Below are 5,993 nucleotides of genomic sequence, written 5' to 3' on the forward strand. Positions count from 1 at the left end.
GATACACATGCCTACCAAGTGCCCATTATGATGGTGCACATGCTCAGAGGTTTTCCTCCTTCATCTTGGGTGCTCCACAAAACTGAGTCACTTTGTCCATCTCCAGAAGTTCCATTTAAGGGCACTCGCACTTGACCTCTGCTCCAGGGAAATCACAGAGTACATGCCCTTCCCCAGCATCTGTGAGTTCTAAAAAGAAATAGCTCCTCCCTTTTGCAACGTGCACTCTGGGAAAGGATGTCATATGGGTGGGCAAGAAGACAAGATGAGTTATGACACGGTAGGGATTCCCTGGGCTGCCACAGGGCTTGGGCAATCTAGTAGTCAGAGGGCGGAAGCAGGAACCTGAGGGAAACTGGGCATGGCTTTCTGAAGTGCGATCAGGAAATCTCTTGAAGCACTTGAAAAGTCCCATCTATTGTCACAGAGACTGGTGCCACAGTTTTTTCCCTGTCCAGTCCCTCACTTCCCCACCTCATATCCCTTACAAGTGACTGTGGTGGCAGTGATACCCCATAACTATTACGCTGTTTGTAACTGCTCTTAAAGCTCATGTTGTATGTTTTGTTGCTCAGGACTTCCCTTTCTTCTTCCTTTTAACAAAACCCTACTGTGATGAGATAAAGTGGGCGGAAAAGGTGCAGAGTGTAGGGTTCCCAGGTCCAGAGATGATCCAGAGAAGACAGTCTCTCCCCTACAAGACTCTCCTTGCTCACCACTCTATTTTTCCTGACTCTACAGTTAGAACTTCAAACCAGCCCACCTGATTACTCTCCTCCCAGTTTCACTTGTCCTTTTTTAAATGTTTATTTATATGATAAAAGAAGAGATAGGTGTTGTGTGGCAACATCTCAACCTTAAAACACAGTGATTTAACTTCTCCATCATTCCCTTTGAAGTTAAATGCTGCTGGAGAAAATTATGTAATAAATCAGATTATTACAATAAGCTGATAATCAACATCTTCAAACGTAAAATTTTTACATTTTTTTCTAAAAAAATATCAGCCTATTCCTTGCAGAAGCTGTTGCACATATGCTCACTTCTACCTCAAACATCAATTAACTGCTCCTCTCCACAGCCCTCTCCCTCAGTCCTTCCAAACACAGTGCCACTCTGGGATACTGCATCATTCTTTAGGGGAAAACACCAGGTAGCACACTGAGATGCCCTGTTCCTCTTGTCACCGACTTTACAAATGTCCTTGCCCCACAATTATTCCAATAACTTTTTCCATTCCTGTTATGCACAAGGCATCCCCTTCAGTGTTCTCAAATATGCTCCCTTTTCATATGCCCTGCATTTGGTCTATTCGCTATTTATTGGTGCTTCCTGAATCCCCCTCTGTGTAATCAGGGCTTCTCCCGAATCCTGGACAACAGGGATTGATGATCCTACATTATGTGAATAGACACAAAATAGGAGAGTGTCTGTGTTTTTTCAGATTGGATGCTTTCAGCATAGTTATGCCAAAGCACACACACCCTCCCAAATGCTGATGTAAAGAGACGTTGGAGTGGCTCGAAGGAACTCAGACAACCGATCCCAGAGAAAGACTTTTTTATTTCCCCTTGATTTGTGAAGTTTTCAGCCAGGAAAAGCAGCCTGAGGATAGATACTACAAAATGAGGGGAGGAAAAAACTGTCTGATATCAGGGCAATAAATTAGTAAACCAGTTTTCAAACTCCATCCATGATTTACTCGTTCTTCAAATATTTACTAAGCACCTGCCATGTGGGGGGAGATACAAAGGTAAAAGAAACAGCACTCCTGTTTTCAAAATAGTAAACCCGCACTTGCTCCATCAAACTCCTCACACAGACAAGTGTAGTGGTTCTATTTCATTAAATAAAAGATACTGATACTTATCTTTACATACATTGTAAGTGATGCTCCTTTTCTTTCCTTTAGCTCCCCTTCCTACACATTTTTAAATTAAAATATATGTGTGTGTATATATATATACACCAGCGTCCTCAAATGTTATTATTATTTATAGTATTATTGAAAATATTCACATTAATGATATTTATATATTAAATATATTATATTTATATTTAATATTAAATTTATATTTATTATTATATCTTATTTAATACTATAAATAAATAATTATTATTTATTATTTATTTTTATTTAATTTATATATACCATATATACTTAAAAATAATAATTATTATTTAATTATATAAATTATTATATACTATAAATAAATATATTAGTTAATACTAAAAATAATAAAATTTTATTACTAATATATCTATATTATTTTTCTGAATTATCAATTTTATATTTATTAAATTAATATACATTTGCATTTTGATATATTAATTATATGCATTATATAAATAATATATTTATAACATAACATATAAATTATTAATATCATGTATTATTTTATATAAATTATTAATTATATGGAACATTTTTATTAATGCATAAATATATTAATAATATATTTATATTACATATAAATGCTATAAATATAGTAATAATTAATATTTGCTCTGTTAAATAATATATTTATAATATTTATAGTATATTACTTAATAATAAATAATATTTTATTATATTTATTATATATTTATATTTTATTTATTATATACATATATTTATTAAGTTTATATATTTATTAAGTTGCCTCGAGTAACTTAATGAATATCAATAAGGTAACAACTCTTGCTTCTACCAAGATGGGTTAATAGAGTTGAATCCCCACCTTAAATGTTGGGAAAAAAATACACAAAAGAGCAATTTTCAGACATTGGATCCCCACCTTAAAAAATTAAATGTTGAATCCCCACCTTAAAATATTAAATGTTGGGAAAAAGTACACAAAAGAGCAATTTTCAGACATTGGACAACAGACGGCATAAGGCCCCCAAGAGAATAGATAGCATGGACATATAATACTTCCATCAGCACAGAAAGTTGCCCTAAAACAAATACCTGTAAAGCCAAAAGTGAGATAAAATGGAATTGCTCAAAATGGAATCTACTCAATTATTTTAAAAAGGCAGTAAAAATGGGATAAAAATTTAAGACCAGAGATTATCCAATTGGATAAAAACATATCTACTTAACATACAGTCTCTAAGGTGCCCACTTTAATTATGAACCACAGGTAGGTTGAAGATAAAAAGACAGGAAAAATATATACCATGACCCCCAAATGAAGCACAAGCTGTAGTGATTATATTAATATCAGCTAAAGTTAATTTTAGAACAAGGGACATTCCTTGAGATAAAGGGTGTAATTTCAAATTAGTAAAGTGTTCAATTCAGCAAAGAACATAAAAATCCCACATGTATATGCATATAATCACAAAAATTGAAAATTCATTAAGTAAAACACTGATAAAAAAGACGAGTCCACAGTTACAGTTGAGGAGTTCAACACTTTAGTCTCAGTACCTGAAAGAACAAGGGTACCTCAAATAGGGATGTAAAAGGACAATGATATACTATATTTGTAGCTATAAAATATATAAGGATATAATATAATCAATGTAATATAATATGTAAGGATAAAATAAAAATGTAGAAGATTTTAACAGTAGTGTTAACCAATATGACCTAACTGATATTTATTGAATGTCCCACCCCAAAACAGAATACATATTCTTTTCAACTGTGCAAGGAACACTTACCAACATAGACCACATGCAAGGCCATAAACAAGTCTCAGAATATTTTGTAAGATATGATTAATATGTAAGGATATGTTCTCTGGTTACAATTAAGTAAAAGCTAAAAAACACGGACAGAGATATCTAGAACATACCAAACCAGATTATTAACGTTTAAATTACACACTTCTAAAAGCTGATAGGCCAAAGGGAGGAAAATAACAAAAGAAATTAGAATTATTTTAAACTGAATAAAATGAAAATATGACATACCAAAATTTATTTGGGGGAAGCTAGAGCAGGGTTTAGGGGGAAATTTATAGCATTAAATGTTTATAATACAAAAGAAGAGACCCAAATCTATAGGCTAAACTTCGGTCTTAAGAAACAAGGAAAAAGGGGGTACCTGGGTTACTCAGTCAGTTAAGCATCTGCCTCTAGGTCATGTCATGATCCTAGAGATCGATCCCCACATCGGGGCTCAGTGGGGACCCTGCCTCTCCCTCTGCTGCTCCCCCTGCTTATGTTCTTTGTCTGTCCTTCTCTCTGTCAAATAAATGAATAAAATATTTTTTAAAAGAAGAAAAAAGAAACAAGGAAAAAGAACAAATTACAGTAAGTCAAGCAGAAGAGAGGATATTATATATGTTTTTCACATGATAAAATAATAAAGAGAAAATCAATAAAATCAAAGCAATTTTATTGAAAAAGAATCAATGAAACTGATAAATCTCTAGGGAGACTGATTAAGATAAAACAGAGAAGACACAAATAATCAATAATAAGCAAGAGCTTTCTTACATATACTGTAGACATTTAAAGAAATATCATGGACAACTTTATGCTGATAAATTTCACAAATTAAATGGTATATTACTTGAAAGACAAAGTTTCAAAACATTCCATGCTCATGGATTGGAAGAATAAACATTGTTAAAATGTCTATGCTACCCAGAGCACTCTGTATCTTCAGTGCCATCCTGATCAAAATTCCAAAGACATTTTTTAAAGTGCTGGAACAAACAATCCTAAAATTTGTCTGGAATCAGAAAAGACCCCGAATCCCCAAGGAAATGTTGAAAAAGAAAAACAAAGTTGGGGGCATCACGTTGCCTGATTCCAAGCTATATTACAAAGCTGTGATCACCAAGACAGCATGGTACTGGCACAAAAACAGACATACAGACCAATGGAACAGAATAGAGAGCCAGATATGGACCCTCAACTCTATGGTCAAATAATCTTCGACAAAGCAGGAAAAAATATGTAATGGAAAAAAGAGTCTCTTCAATAAATGGTGCTGGGAAAATTGGACAGCCACATGCAGAAGAATGAAACTCGACCATTCTCTAACGCCATACACAAAGATAAACTCAAAATGGATGAAAGACCTCAATGTGAGAGAGAAATCCATCAGAATCCTAGAGGAGAACATAGGCAGTAACCTCTTTGACATCGCCCACAGCAACTTCTTTCAAGATACACCTCCAAAGCCTAGTGAAAGCAAAAATGAACTTTTGGGACTTCATCAAGATAAAACGTTCCTGCACAGCAAAGGAAACAGTCAACAAAACAAAGAAGCAACACACAGAGTGGAAGAAGATATTTGTAAATGACACTACAGATAAAGGACTGGTATCCAAGATCTATAAAGAACTTCTCAAACTCAACACCCAAAAAACAAATAATCCAGTCGAAAAAGGGCAGAAGACATGAACAGACACTTCTCCAAAGAAGACATACAAATGGCTAAAAGATACATGAAAAAATGTTCATCATCATTAGCCATCAGGGAAATTCAAATCAAAACCACACTGAGATACCACCTTACACCAGTTAGAACGGCAAAAACGGACAAGGCAAGAAGCAACAAATGTTGGAGAGGTTGTGGAGAAAGGGGAACCCTCTTACACTGTTGGTGGGAATGCAAGATGGTCCAGCCACTTTGGAAGACAGTGTGGAGGTGCCTCAGAAAATTAAAAATAGAGCTACCCTATGACCCAGCAATTGCATTCCTGGCTATTTACCCCAAAGACACAGATGTAGTGAATAAAAGGGCCATATGCCCCCCAATGTTCACAGCAGCAATGTCCACAATAGCCCAACTGTGGAAAGAGCCGAGATGCCCTTCAACAGACGAATGGATAAAGAAGATGTGGTCCATATACACAATGGAATATTACTCAGCCATCAGAAAGGATGAATACCCAACTTTTACATCCACATGGATGGGACTGAAGGAGATGATGCTAAGTGCACTAAGTCAAGCAGAGAAAGTCAATGATCATATGGTTTCACTTATTTATGGAACATAAAGAATAGCAGGGAGGACATTAGGAGAAGGAAGGGAAAAATGAAGGGGG

Source organism: Callorhinus ursinus, unplaced genomic scaffold (genome assembly GCF_003265705.2).
Source record: "Callorhinus ursinus isolate GAN/ISIS: 27379988/994484 unplaced genomic scaffold, GSC_fseal_2.0 scaffold88, whole genome shotgun sequence".
NCBI classification, from domain to species: Eukaryota; Metazoa; Chordata; class Mammalia; order Carnivora; family Otariidae; genus Callorhinus; species Callorhinus ursinus.